Genomic DNA, 16454 nt, shown 5'->3' with positions numbered 1-16454 from the left:
CTTCCTCTCCGGATTGTGAAGCAGTATTGCCCGAAGTTATTCCGTGGATGCCTGGCCGAGAAGAAGTCCAATTCATAGTGATGAAGGAGAAAAGCGTCAGTCGCATTGATCTGCTGGGACTGCAGATTCTGGGGTATATTTATGTGTGGGTAGAAACATCGCCAACACGAACGCGATCTCGCTTTATTTTGTGGGCCATTTAGGTACAGCGAAGAGTACCTCATCCTACCGGACGCATTCGAGGAGCTTGGATATAAGATCGTCCGCAATATGGGATGCAAGGCAGTACGCGACTTCGCTTCGTAAGTTAATTACCAACAGCAGGACCAGGTACAAAACAGGGTTTTGCATAGCGAAAGCCTGTACGGCATTTGCAACGATGTGTCTGGTGTACTGAGTTCTAAGCAATATTGCCCTAATTAAACAACTTTTGGAAACTGAGCGAACAGCAGCGGGCTGCGTGTCTTGCTCTTAGTCTTACTCGAACGATGTTTTAGCTTCAGAAAAAAGGTTCAGCAGTCGGAAATGCGAGCTCGCAGAAGAAGGCCCAGAAGCAACTGTCAGCGGATCTCCAGAATTTCGTTAAACGAAATCGTTTTAGACGGTAAGAAATTTTGAAATTTTTTACAACTCATTTTGCAAATTTTTTATTTTAAAAACGACAGTGCACATCCTTCTATTGGTTACTATTCAGGTATTTTGATGTAAATTTTAGATTTCTGTTTATGTTCCCCTCTAAAGTCTTTGCAATTTATATTTAAAAACAGCAGATACTCACTCGTATGAAGTAGTTAAAGGGCCAGACGATCTCGATCATGCTCATAAGAATGCGGCTGCACCTGCGGCAAGCGACTTCGCTCATGGGTATTGTTTGAAAATTGTCACGGTGAAATTTAATACTTGATTTTTGAACAATTTCAGCAAATACAATGGTTCCATCGGCGTCCAATGCAGGTGCGGAAAAGCGACCAAGTAAGTACTCATTTTTAAGCGGATCGCGTTTGTTCAAAAACCTATTTAACTACTCTACTTTAGCCAATGCACCGAGAGTGTATCCACTCTCAAAAAGCGCGATTAGGGGTAACAATTTTACCCAATGAGTAAATCGAAATTTGCGATCTCGCTTGTGTGCAAAGCGTGCCATTTAAAACATGATTTTTAAGGTTGACTGAAGGAAAAAGCGAGACGCGTCCGCTCTTCTCGTCCAATCAGCTTGGCGGTGGAAGTGTTTTCACCTCCTGCGTGGCAGTCCCTCCGCCCTCACCATCTAAGCGGGCTGCTGGTACAAAGGCACTGCCTGTATACCTAATAATTCGTTAATAAATTATTCTGATTTTCAGGACAAAGCGATATCGCGGATTCTGATGACAGTCGACCAACTAACACCGGCCAACCTGTTACCGCAAATTCGCAACGAGGTATTTATTTTCACTGTTTATTATTGTGGCTTGACGGTTTTTAAGTTGAGATTTTTTCCAGCTGCCACAAGCCGCAAAAGCGAGAGTATCGCTGAAGCAGGACTCGAAGATTCATTTCTTAAGCAACTCGCTCAAACTTCGCTTACGTTAAAAACTATGCTACAAAGCACGGCCTTTCTTGGTGATTTCCTGATTAAACGCGTTTTCGCTTCTTTCGTTAACTAATGTTTCTATCCGAATCTGGTAATTTTCTTTTGTTTTATTAAATAGTATGTTGATTGTTGCGCCCGATATCGCTTTAATTAGAGAGCAATGCGATTCCGCTTCTTGTATTATAGTGGTGGTTAATGTTATCGAATTGATTTTGTGGAGTACTTATAGTTATAATTACAATACAAATTTTTCCTCTCGATGTTATGATGTTACATGATGTTATGATTTAACTGATGTCATTACGACGGCTGTCTTGAACTGGTATTATTTGATTTTGTATTTTTCTTGAATAAAATCATGATAGATTAAATATATATTATATTTTCAGTGTTAAACAGCAGTACAAAAAGCGCGACAGTGTATGTTTTTTATATGCCGCTTTCATTGGTTTTTGTGACAATTAGTAGTAAGATTGCATTTGTTTTGGCTCTGCATAATACCCAAACAATGCTTCTCTAACATCTCCCTCGCGCTCCCACATGGCCTGCGCTTTACTTCTGCTGCACTCACGTCGGATAGCGTTCGTAAAAAAACAGGGTTCCAATTTTAGCAGTGATTCGTACGAAAATTTAAACCAGTTAAGGGCAGCCTATGGGACCTGCATAGGCAATGTGCACGGATTAAGTAAGAAGGAAGCGGGTCTTATTTATCTAAGAATCCTATCTTAAAAATAAGGCTTTTCGGAACCGGTAGAATGTTTAAGACAATTATTATACCGCAAAAGACAATTGTAAAAAATCAATGGTAAAAAATGACAATTGTAAAAAAAATTACTGTACAATTGTAAAAAAATAACAATTGTAAAAAAATGAATATATAAAAAATTTACAACATTATTATCGTCCCTTGCACTTAATCATATTAAAAACATAGTTCCACTTACTTTGCTTTTTTCTGCATTTTTTCAAGCATCCGTTGGAAGCAGTTGCTCGTTTTCCAAAATATTGTCCAAGCTTATAAGCTTGGACCATATTGTGGGAAAAGAGCATAAAAGATTTCATATAATTATATTTAATCATATAATTGTATGAAATCTTTGCGGTGGCAATCGAGCATCCGGTGACTGAGAAGCAGAGAGCACTGTGCTCAGCAAGCACTGTAATCAGATTTTCGATTCAGTAATGGAGAGCCTCCTTTATACACGATCTCTTCCGTTTCCGATTTGACGGCCAGTTGGAGGCTGCTGACCTCGTTTTGCCGCGAAGACGTTTCCAAAGGCCGCCAAAATCTTCGGCACCTAGCTCATGCTTGGAACGGCCCGAAGGCCAAGGACAAGTCGAACGAAAAATGCTAACGATATGAGGCGGTACCATGCCACGGCAGCCACGCAACACACGGTCATGGACAAAATCATCGAACTGCAATTCCAATGCGACAATTTTATCCATAACTGCGTATTGCATGGCATCGTGTAGACGTCGTCATCTTTCCAAATCGTATTGCGACTATTCTCGTTTTTGGCGCAGATGGAGGAAAAACTCCACCCAAAAATTTCTAATAAAAAAAACAATTGTATCTACAGATGAAAGTGCTTGCATCTAGATGAAAGTGCTTCTATCATTAGCAATCTTAGAGAGCATCGTCGAAAGGGCAATAAAAAGACTGAAGCCGGGGAAATGGCACAGGAAATCAGTCTGTTCTGGCAGTGTATGTTTTATATCAAGCTGAAAGTTTTTCAGTTGGAACGCTTTGATAGGATTGTGTTTCCCGGGAGAAAATCAATTTTGTGTTTCGGCTCGCTTTAAAGTGTTTGTATTACGGTTTAACTAGCAAACAGAGAAAGACATAGTCGTGCGGGAGTAAGGAAATGTTCTAAGTGAGTATCAGCTAGCCGGGCCCGACATGTTATTGATTTTTATTTTCAAGATTTTGTATCTCTGACGGCAGTATGTGTGAACGCTTCTTGATGCAGAATCTTTCGCGCCGGATCGCCATTTTTTATGTATGGTGAAGTCACTGAAATGGGTGGTGTCAAACCAACGCTCCATCCTTAGGGGATGTCGTACGGTGGGTGCACTTGCTCTGTATTCAGTTCCTTAAAGGACAGCGATACAGGCGCGTACTCTTTCCGAAGCATGGACAAGTGCATGTACCGGTAGCCAGTGGGGACCTAGCTGCAGCTGTCCGGTGCCGTCGCAGCATGCCGGGTAGCCATTGTCAAGAGAAGTGGGAATGGCCATTGTCAAGGGAAGTGGGCCGGTACATGATACCAAATTTTACTGCAATGGTGCACGTTCCAAAACTTTCGCTTTCTTGCATTCCCAAACACTTATTTTGCAAATTGAAACTAAAATTTTAAAATTATTTTCTAAAGTTTATAAACACCCTTGATTAATTTTAAATAGACTTCATTTCAAAAACATGGTAGACACCTGGTTGAGTGCAAAACGCTACAAGCTTTCGTACATGATTTTTCGTAATTCGGTACCATATATGTACTGTACCGGCAGTGGGCCGGCACGCTCCCCTAAAGGGGTAAACTGCAGTGTCAAACGAACTGACGGAGTGCACCTAAGCAAATGTCACTAAATTATGCTGAGCCGGCACTTAAACAGAATGTAAACATGAAACAATCATTCTGCCTAGTGGTGATATACTGTTATTACGCCTTGATATGCCATATATTCTCCGAATCGAATAGCATCTGTATTTGACAGAAGTGTTGGTAATTAAAACAGATTGATTCAGTTATTGATTTTCGTTAATATTCCGCTTCCCGAAGCACGAGTGACAGACGGTGTAGTTGGTATAACGACCATTCAAAGTCAGCGATCCTAGAGACTACAAAATTAATATAAACCGCACCGACTTTTGGAAAGTTCCGGTTAAACGATAACACGAATTGATGCACCGTAGCCGGCATTTTCGCCGGCATATGCATGCAGAGTGCATGCATTTCAGGCAAATTGTAAGGCCCACAAGGCCCGCCCCACATCTGGCTGCTGTTGTTACTGCGGTTTTGGTGTAAATCATAGATCAGTTTCCGTTCATTATTACCCTAAGGATATCTGCGCGATTAACTGGTATATATGCTCAAGAAAGCCTTACTTATGCACTTATTTCTACAGTTTTCAGCTTGGATTTTAACAATGTAGCCCTTGTAAGGGCCTTTCTGCAGTCTTCAGTCTGCTGCCTGCATTACTAAACATGCAAAAAATTTTCTAAAAGACGGAAATCTTATCCCAAGATAACATTAACTCGAATGTTGTACCGGACAAACGCGCTTTGACGAAGAATGTGTAATACGGCAGCACTAATAATTGAAATAATGCACTGATTCCAGTAGAACAACAGCTGTCTTTTCTTGCAGATCGGAATGTTAAGGAACAACGAAATCTGTGATAGTAGGTTTCTAATTGTTTTTCCTAGTTTATCTTATGTAACACTTTCCAGTTTTCTGGCACAAGTGCAACCCCCTCTGCAAACTGGGGGAAGCATTTTGCGCCAAAAGAATCATAACTGTATCCTCCCCATAATGTAGATAAATGATCACATTTTGCTTTTTTTGTTATCGACGAGTTTATCAATGATAATCTATGAATTCAAAGCATTAGAATATGTATTAAAGTGCGTGTTACCGTTACGCCTGCAGCTTAGATGGGTATTAATGCACAAGAAGAAGAATCCCGTTTATGAAACACCCAGTGCTCTCCAGCAGACACCACGCTTCCATCCCGCCTTGCGGACAGCGCCGCAAGCATTCGAACTGAAGGTCATGATATTGCGGCTTTATTGCAATGACAACTTCTAAGCTGTCTCTAGTGGATTGGGTTAATCCACCCGTACCACGATCGGAAGTTCTGGTGGTGTTAACGAATTACTTTAAGATCGCTTATGTAATTAACTCTTAACGAAAGCCGGCAACGGAACACATTGTCAACGCGTACGCACACATTTTATTCAGCTGAAAACAATGGAAGAACGGGGCAAGGGCAAGAGCAAGAATGATTTTAGATCAGTTAGACATTTCCCAAACCAGTCTAGAAATCCACGATAAAAGTGAAGATTCGTACAAGTACACATTCAGATGTTTTCCGCTTCAACTAGCACCAATGAAATGCTCATCATCATTACTGTAACACTACAGATCTTATTTGTACGGCTACAATATTGACTTAAGATAGCTCTCTCTAAGGCGGCTAACAGGTGACCTTGGTGTTTCCACACGACATTATTCGGCTGCGTCAGGCCGGCCATAGACGCCCGGCTTATCGTCTCGTTCAGGCTGGATCGTTATAGTATATGACCTGAAGGGTCGGAAGAGGGCCGAGAGAGCGGCGGCAGCCCGAGGCGACCAGATGCCACAAGGTGTTTGCGCATCGCATGCCGCGTGTTAAAGTGCCGCGGTACATTGTCAGCTGGATTTTCCGTGCGGCCCTGATCCTTCAACAGCACTTTATCTGACGCTAAGACGGCGTCTTCTGGTCCCGGACACCCGGCATCGTCCTGAATTCACACCTACCGGTTGACACTGATGATCCACACCAACACCACGAAAATAACCAGCTCTGACGGCCTCTAGTACTGCGCCTCCACGCTGTACGCTGACGCTTCAAGTGCCCTGGCGGAGCAAACCGGCGGCCAGTTGGAGCGATGGGCGCGCTCCGAAACCGTAAAGCGGTTGTTGTAAGTTCACCCCCACTTCCGCGCAGTTTAGAGATAGTTTCCTCTTTTCCGGATAACCACGAGACAGAACCACAGATATAGTAAACTGCCTTACCATGTGTTCCGTATTAATATAATTCAGATGGTGTAGTTAGAATTAGTCCTTTTGTTGATTTCACAAGAAGCTCCTGTGAATGGATATAGTTTTTAATCGGTAATTGTCGATTGCGGAGATTTTATATGAACGATTGCTACTAGTTTCTTATTGTCGACCATAGAGCAGTGAAAGTCTTCTAATTCAGGCGAAGTTACAGTAAAAATTGTACGTACCATATGTCTGTCTGGCCGTTACGGAAGCAAAAAATGGCATTTTGCACCCAAGTGACTTACTTTTATACATTGGTGTGAAAACAGTTTGGCGCACAAGATCCCAGTGAAAAGCTAACGATAAATTGGATTTCAAAGTGTAATCGCAAACAGCTGTATAAGGGCGGCGACATCAAATACGCAACCTTTTTTAGTGGACTCGAGTGTGTGGCGGTGTGGTAAGTTTCATTGTAAGTCCCACTTATACTTAAAAATCTTTGCTTAGGAATTAGAAAAAATACCAAATTTTGAAACGCTACAATTCGAAGAAGATCAGTCCATAACGAGGCTTTTAGCACACCTGAGTGCTTTTAAACTTTCGGAATTTTCTGGCATAACTCTCCAGTCGGACGCTGCGCGCACAAACGGTTTTCCCGCCAGTATAAACGAATCGTTTGGCTACACGATGTCATAAAATAATGCAGGCAACTGTTTGCAAGTGCGGGAAAGCAGGAATTTTTGCAACGTACATAAATTTGGAATTATTCTTGTTTTTCAGGCGGTTTCAATTCTTACAACTGTTTGACGAGAACACTGGAATAAGAATTTAGTTTTAAAAGTACAAATTCTCTGATTCAGCTCGCCGGCCATCGTCGGATTTATTTTATTGGTCCAAGAGCAAACGCCTGTCTGCACTCACCCCTGTGTGTATTTTAAAAATTCAGAGCGAAAAATTGGACTTGAACACAAGAACCTAATCAATCCAGAACTTGCTAACACTGGATACAAACATAATGCCGGCGAATGAGAAAAACAGTGAACTGCAAAAGTTAGCACAACGACGCTAACACGTTACATTAACTTCCGAACAGTGCAGCAATACTCCACATTGCCAACTTGCTAAACGAATGTAAATCCACTTTCCGCAGATCGGCTTCCTCCCATGCTTCTCCGCCATTATCCGATCGAAATCCATTAAAACTAAAATACAGCGTAAACAGTGTGAACCGTTTCGCGACAATTTTCGATTCAAAATTTATCGAATATGTTTATGAATTACGATGTGCAGAAATCAGGTGGTAGATATATGTAGCATACACTTTCAAGCAACCACGGATAGCAAACCATTCGTTTGGATACGCTAAACTCGCAATCCATCGTCGATAAATAGCCTGGAAAGTGTCATGAACCGTTGGAGTGACATCAGGACAGTTATCGTCAGCGGTAATCAGGAAACGCACAAATATCTGGTAAACAGTCTCGGTTGAGCGGAAGACCAAACGGGAAATTATAACCTGGAGTTCGGACCCGTTCCCACGGCCCGCCTTCTGCGAAAGGTCGTACATGTTGCATATGTCGTCCATCGTGCTGGAAATGTCGACAATTGTAAACTCGCTAATAACAAGCTCCTGACAAACATTAAGGAGGCGGTACAAATCATCGTCAAGGCCGATAGTATCATAGTTACTATCGACCGTCCTTTGGCGAATGGTCAGGCCGGTGTGCGACCAACCACCCCGAATGTGGATGACACGAAGCTGAGTTTTTCTAACGATCATTAGTTCGGTCAGCATGTTACTGATCAAATGGAATCTGGTATTACGAGTAAAATCGGTAAAGCTGATGCTCTGTGTCTGCGCGGTCACAGCATGATCTAGACACCAAGCGAACTGATAGACCCGACCGTAACCGGGGTGATCAAATTGGCTTGACAAGGCCATATACTGTAGCTGCTGATGATAATATGGTAGCTGGCTGTGGCCGTGGATAACAGCTGCCTCCAAAAATGGCAGACCCTGGAAACAAAAGATAATACTGTAGTAAGAAAAAAACGAGACCTTAATCGAGAACTGTATGCACAACGCGTATAATTCCACAACTCCTACTGTGATTTTCTTGGACTAACATTTAATTTGCATTCACATTTTAATCCTGGCTTGGGAATGTACATCCAGAAAGAGCAGAGTTTCAGCTAGCACGGGTTGTGCCAAGTGAGCGATTCTCGCATCTGCAGTTTGAGAGATTTGTATCAGAACGGTCCAATGAGAAAACAAACGTAATTTATACGGGTTACCTGTTGTAAACATCCTTTCTTCATGAACAGCATCTTTTATATACAGCGAAGCCCCCCATAACAGACGCCCGGCTGCAGCGTCGTCATGAGACCACTGCCACCATTTCTCAAAAGCGTTGATCATGTCGACTTTCTCCCAGCTAGACGCACCGCCATAACAGCTTCCGCTGCACAGTTCATGCTGAGCACACATAAACATCAGCGTATTCCCACGGAGCCTCACAAAATAACGTCCAGTAATCTCGTCGGTGTACACGTTGTCTTCCATCCGACCATATGCAGCCGAATTAATAAGCAATCTCACAGATTTTAGGTCCAGGCATACGAGGCGACTGGAATTCTGTATTGGGATAACGAATTTTCGAAAATACAACGCTGTACCATTTGATTCAAAGAGTGGTGCATAATCAAATGCCGAATTCTCGACAACCTGCCAAAAATGCACAGCCAAGCGCGCCTGAGAAGCATCCGCGTGGTCCAGCTCAACGTAAACCATTCCCAACTTGACAGTCGGAACAATTATCCCGGCGGGTTGAAAAATATACGGTCCATTTATGTCACGGCGTAGCGCCACTTGGACGGCAACGCTACCATTTTCTCGGATTTCGCTATCAATGTTTTGCTGCTGCGTGTAACCATCCAGATGCCGGTGAGCCCAAATATGCCGCGAATGAACCCAGACTGCGGGTGCGTCGGTGGAATCGAAATCAATGAGCATCTCGTCTCCCTCGATGTCCTGAATATATCCCAACCACCACTCGCCGGGTTCGCAGTAAACCATTACCGTTGTGCCGTTGTTGAACTCCCAAGGCCCACTTTTCGGTCTTCGGAATGGATACGCATACGTTTCCAATGCCATTGCAAATGCTCGCGAGAACGAAAACTGTGAATATTGAATGGGAAACGTTTAGATCTGCGAAAGCCACAGAAGTTGCAGTTCCAACGGCTGAACTCATGAACAGCAAACGAGCTCGTAAAAAATTAAATTTACAAATATTTATCAGTATGATGAGACACCGACGCACTCCACAGTTGCTGTATTCCGACTGGTTTCCGTTGCTGCTCTCCAGCTGGGTGTTTCAAAAATGTTGTTGCTCCACTTCTGCAGCGAGTTCTGCTGCAGCGCATCAGAAAAAGATCCCTGTTACTCACGAATCTGCGCACGGATGACTGCAAGTGTGTGCGCATGCAATGTTGGTTCTTAAAGCTGACAGTCTGCTGAAGACTCGAGACAGAAAAAGAGAATGTTAAAGGCGCTTTGTGAAAAACAGGTCAGGAGGTCAAACGATTTGACATTATAAGTAGCACAGTAAAACTCTGCGAAAATGACGATGACACGAAGTTTTCAACAACCTTAATCGTAAAAATGCTTGACAATCTATGCACCGTAATATTAATATAGGGTCATTGTTACAGAAAATTTTGTTGGTTACAAAGCATGTCACTCATACCCATGCAAACAACGCTTGAAAAAATCAGTGATAAATGCAGCCGTAACATGGTACACAGTTTCCTTTTTGAAGGCAGAAACTGTTATGCAAGAAATCAGCTCAGTCACGAACACTACCGATATGACTATGAGTAACTTTTGTCTGAAAATTTCATTAGTGTTTCCATCGTCGGAATTATTTTATTGGCCTTACGTTTGATATAACCCTAACATACGCTGCGCAGACGCACGCTAAGGAAAACGAATAATCGTTTATTGAACTGACTTTCTTACAGCTCCGCGCTCTATATATACTAACCACAACATAGTCTACATAGAACAAGAGAACAACAGGAATATTCCGAATGGACATTGGCTACAATAACAAGATGCGATCGGCTAAAGACAGACAGAAGTGCAACAAAATAGAGTAATCAATCATTCTCAGTCATGCACAGCACAGAGCAACGTCTTTAACATAAACAAGCCACAATACACAGGCAATACTCCACTAATCACACACGCCGTAAAGGGTCCATTCACACAGGCACCGAACTTGTCCGATCCACACGCTGGTCCAAAGTACACTCCAGGATGCTGGCATCGTAACACGTTGAATCTGGCGGTGTGCATGCACTCCTTTATGCGCTTACAACAGATAAAAGCAGTATTGATGTATTGCTTATTAATAGGTTTTTGATGTGTGTCTTTTTATTTCCAAAAACGCGATAACAATATCAAGAATCAGTTTTGGTTGAAGCATTCAACAATATCAAGAATCAGTTTCGGTTGAAGCAGGTTTTTGATTATTTATTAATTTCAAACATTAAAATATTCATTGCAGTTCATGTTATGCCTGCAGCTTGGCGCCTGATCGTAGATGCGGTATAAATGCACGCGAAGAAGAATCCCGACAGGCTGTCTGAATTCTCTGGGCATCCTCCCGACCCTAAAGTCCGGCTTCAATGCAGCCGCATCGACGGCAACACCCCTCTTCTGCTGGATATTGCCTATGCGGCGTGGAACAAATTCGAGTGCCTGCAACGCTGTCAGCAAACGGGATGGAAGCGTGGAGCCTGCTGGGGAAGTACTGGATGTTTCCTAAACCGGCAATCCGATACCATGAGATGTCTGCGCAACGCATGCGGCGTATCATTGTACCGCGGTACATGCCTTTTTCGGTGGCTTGCCAGCTGGATTTCCCCTGCGGCATTAATGATCTGCAGCACTTTATTTGGCGCTACGATTGTGTGTTTTTGGCCTTTGGTATGTGGTACCATGACCTTTAATCATGTGGTCTTTAATCAACAAGCATAAATTCCACACGGAAACGGCCTGTTTGATTTGCTCTCATGTTTTTCAGGACTATAGCCGTTTTCTGGACGTTTCAATCCTCAAGTCTGTTTGATGAGAATACAGAAATATGATTTCAGTGGTAGAAAGACTGTATGCTTAACTCAAGTTCGCAGTTCTCTGATTCAACCAATACCGCCGGCCATCGTCCGGATGACTTTGTTGGTGTGGCAGCAGGCATCTGGCTGCACTCCCTCGGCGGGAGATCATCACGTATTTTTAAAAATTCCGAGCCAAAAGCAGGACTTAAACCCTAAACCAGTCAACCCAAAACGGTTGATACAAACATGTTGCCGGCTTACAAGGAGAACAATTAAGCAGCAAGTAGGGCACCCAAAAGAATTAAGCAGAAACTAGCGCCGAAAGACGTTATGTTTCTTTACATCAACTTCCAAATAGTGCAGCAATACTCCACATAGCCAACTTGCTAAACGAACGTAAACCCACATTCCGCAATTCAGCTTCTTCCCATGATTCTCCGTCATCATCCGATCGAAATCCATTGAAGCTGCACAAAGAGAGCGAAGACATTGTCCAGCAACAAATGGCGATACGAATATGTATAAGAAGTGCCAAAATCAGGCTGGATTACAGCGTAACTTACACTTTTAAACAACCGCGGATAGCAAACCATTCATTCGGATACGCAAGAGTCGCAACCCATCGTTGATAAATAGTCTGGACTGTGTCATAAATTGCCGGAGTGACTTCCGGACTGTTATCATCAGCGGTAATTAGGAAGCGCTCAATTATCTGGTTACTCGTCTCCTTTGAACGAAAGGCCAGACGAGGAATTATAATCCGGAATTTTGGCCTTACATTACCTTCTCAGGAATGTAATATAAATTGCATATGTCGTCCATCGTGCGGAAATGTCGTAGATCGTATAATCGCTGATTACCAGCTGCTGACAAACGTTAAGCAGCCGATTCATAATTCATATCATCCTCAAGGCCAATTGTATCGTAGTTCTTATCGCTCGTGTGCTCGCAGATGGTCATGCCGGTTAATGTACAGCCACCCCGAATGTGGATCACACGAATCGAAAGTTTTCTAACCATCATCACTTCCGTTAGAACTTTAGAAATCCAGTTGAATCTGGTGTTGGGAGTAAAATCGGTGAAGCTGCTCTTCGTATGCGCGGTCACGGCGCGATCTAGACATCAGGCGAACTGGTAGATTCGTCCGTAGGCTTGATAATATCGACATGATAAGGCCACATAGCTGCTGATGACAATGTGATGGGTAGCTGTGGTCGCAGATAAAATCTGCTTCCATAAATGACAGACCCTTTAAAAAAAAGACGGTTAGTACATGGCGGCACAACGGGCACATTTCAACACGATTTCAACATGATCGCGCTGCGGTCGGCGCATAAAAAAATCTGCTACCGAACAAAACTAGTTATGAAAAAACCAAAACTAAACCGATAACTTCTTGCACAAGGAACGTGCGTAACGTCGCTATTCTATTTAATGCAATTTTTGTGCAATAATTTATAATTCGCATTCACCTTTTGGCCCTGGCTTTTGAGTGCACATCCACAAAGAGCAGCGCTTCAGCTAACACAGGATGGGCCAAATGAGCGATTCTCGTGTCTGCAATTTGACAGACTCAGATCATTATAATGCAACGAGAAGAAAAACGTAATATGTAGCGGATACCTGATCTGAAGATTCTCTCTTCATGCACAGCGTCTCTTATAGGCAGGATGGCTCTCCATAGCAATCGCTCGGGTGCAGGATCGTCATCGGACCACTTCAACGGCTTCTCAAACGCGTTGATCAAGTCATCTGCCTCCCAACAAGACGAACCGTCGTAACAGCTTCCGCTGTAAATTTCGTGCTGAGCACAGATAAACTCAAGCGTATTCGCACGGAGCCTCACAAAATAACGTTCTGTAATCTCGTCTCTGTATATTATGTTCTCAATCCGACCATTTGCAGCCGAATTTATAAACAATCTTAGGGCTTTTAGGTCCAAGCGTTCCAGGCGACTGGCATCCTTTATGTTGATGACGTATTTACGGTAATACAATGCTTTACCATTAGACTGGAAAAGTGATGAATAATCAAACGCCGAATTTTCAACCACCTGCCAGAAATGGACAGCCATGCGCGCCTGAGAAGCATCCGCGTGGTCCAGCGCAACGTAAACCATTCCCAACTGGACAGTCGGTACAATAATCCGGGCGGGTTGAAAAATATACGGTCCGTTCATGCCACGGCGTAGCGCCACCTGGACGGCAACGCTGCCTTCTTTTTTAATTTTATTATCCATGTTTTGCTGCTGCGTGTAACCATCCAGATGCCGGTGAGCCCAAATGTGTCGCGAATGCACCCAGTCTGCGGGTGCGTCGGTGGAATCGAAATCAATGAGCATCTCGTCTCCCTCGATGTCCTGAACATATCCCAACCACCATTCACCGGGTTCGCAGTAAACCATTACCGTGGTACCGTTGTTGAACTCCCACGGTCCACTTTTCGGTCTTCGGAATGGATACGCATACGTATCCATTGCAAATGCTCGCGAGGGGAAGACTGTGAATATAAGACGTTAGATTTCCAAAAGCGACAAAACGTGCAGTTCCAACGGCTCAGCTCTTGAGCGCAAACGAAAACGAGCCCGTTAAGAAGCAGGTTCACAAATAGCAATTATGAACGAGTATGTGTAAAGACGCCGACGACTGCCTCTTTCGATATACTAGGTACTTATCACTTTATGTACTGTTGCAAAATGCTGTTGCTTCATTAATGCAGCAGCGCATAAGATTAAGAGACATGTTACTGGCGAACCTACGCAGAGATGATTGCAAGTTTGTGCGCATGCTGGTAATTCTGTTGGTTCTGTTCCTGCACTGAAAGTTTCATGTGTTCCTCCCTGTTCGTTTATCAGTGCTCAGTTAGGCACAAAGTAGCTGACAGTCTGCAGGATACGCACCAGACTAGCAAAAGATTGCTAAAGGCGCTTTGTGAAAAGCAGGTCACAAGGACAAATAATCTAACATTATGAGCAGCGCAGCACATCGCGCCGTTGGTCCTACCACCCAGTAGGTCACTTGGTTAAGAGCCTTACGACCGGGAATAATTATTGGATATTATTCGTCTGTTATCGTGCCGGCAACCGCTGTTTGTCCGCAGTCTAGTATTCGCTGCATTTATGATATAGCTGGTTATGGGTTCTCAATCATGCAGTTTTTGGTCGATATAAGTCATACAACCCTTCTGTTGTTCGTGCAGCGTCGACCAGGTGGTGCGTTTTTGGTGCTTCGAAGATGGTGCTACGGTGTGCGTTATACACAATAACATTCACGCGGTTTTTTGTGGGTATTTTTGTCACTGCCAGTTCGTTCGAGACACAGCCGTCCGAAACGTGGAACAAGCAGTGAATTTCCTAAAACATACGCAAACCGACAGTGTCAATTTTGGGCATCATGGCCATCCCGTAGCAAGTTCGTAAAATAATCTTAACTTGTTCACAACCTGAAATTTGAAAGTACCTATCCTACGGCATAGAACCAGTCAAAACTGATACATATCATTCTTTATATCAAAGTAAATTATGCACGTAAAACTCATATTCGAAGTGCGAGTTTATCTAAAGCTAATACAAAGTAGATGTGAAAGTAATATATTTGATTTACTGTACAGTAATCGAAGTTCATGTAAAAGTCAAAGTTATCGAGTTAATTCAAAAATTTTTAACACTTTATTCGAACACGCTGTTGCCTTTATGTTAGATATGATAGATTACAGAAACAGTCGCGAAAAGACGTCAATAATTTTCTAAACTTTTGAAGGTGGCGGCAATACTCCACATTGCCAGCTTGGTAAATGAATAGAAATCCAGAGTGCGCAGATCAACAGCCACCCACCCTGCTCCGCCATCATCTGCCCGAAATCCATTGTAACTGCAAAAATTAACAAAACTCTGTGTTTACCATTTCGTGCAGATATCGCTTCAAAATTTTGTCGATTGGTGGCAAGCACAGAGAGCTCACAGATGACTTTATTGTACAAATAAAGTGGAGCAAATGCCGCGTGAATGCGGGGGAAAACACAACAAAGGCCAGTGTCTGGCAGAAATCAGCAAGTCAAGTTGCTGCGAGCTAGTTCTAGAGCGTAATGAAATGTAGAGAAAGAAATGTGCTGGCGGCAACGGCGTCACGCAGTCCAGACACATGGAATGTGAGTGCGCAGACTGGACTCGTATCCAACGCGAGCGTATATGCGCTGAGTCATACAGCGAGAGAGAGGAGCGAGAGAGCAAGTATGCTCAGTGAGTGCGCCCGCGGTGTATCCGCTAGGCGGAGAGTGCAGTGCAGCCACTCACGTACGTACAAGAGAGGGCGAATCAGCATGTGTGCAGTGATACGCATACGCAAAGTGGCGTATCTATCACGCAGGCTGTCGTGCCTCTAACATGCCTCTGGGCGGGAATCCGAGCTCCTGCGAGGATGCTCAGACTCAGTACCGCACCAGCGTCGCACCTCTCCGGTCGACCCATGTGGGGTCGCCGGTACGCGTCCTCTTCCAGTGGGAGTCGGGTGTCTGTTGACCGTCCCATCCTTCACTTCCAGATCCATGAGAGGCAAGCAACTCACGGCCGCAAATCTGGAAGCCGCTCGGGGTTCGTTGTTGGACCGGTATTGCTTCTGTTGGCCTGGCATCTTGCTTCTGTTGGCTCGCGGAGAAAGTAAAAGAAAAGTAATGACGGTTAAACAGCGCGAAGTAAAAAGTAATAAAGTTTAATCACAATTCCAGTGAGCAAAAAGTAAATGCAAAACAGATCTGGTTAGAGATTCTAAGTAAAATACAATTCCGTTTGTTAGAAAATGTACAAAAATACTAAAAAAAGAGATCTGTCCGGGGGGCTTATTCCGACTAGGATGACGTCCACGGGTCTTGAGTTTCCACGGGGTCTCCTGTCTAAATGCAGTCCGGTGTGTCAGGTCCGGGGCGTCGGTTCCCGGGTTACCTAACGTAACCGGTAAATCCGTACGAGGTCGGGTAAGCACGGCTGACACTTACATCCGACTCGTGTTCATCCGTTCCGG

The sequence above is a fragment of the Paramacrobiotus metropolitanus genome, unplaced genomic scaffold (genome assembly GCF_019649055.1).
Source record: "Paramacrobiotus metropolitanus isolate TYO unplaced genomic scaffold, Prichtersi_v1.0 Parri_scaffold0000242, whole genome shotgun sequence".
NCBI classification, from domain to species: domain Eukaryota; kingdom Metazoa; phylum Tardigrada; class Eutardigrada; order Parachela; family Macrobiotidae; genus Paramacrobiotus; species Paramacrobiotus metropolitanus.
The sequence above is the reverse complement of the archived record's forward strand: the minus strand, read 5'-3'. Positions refer to the sequence as shown.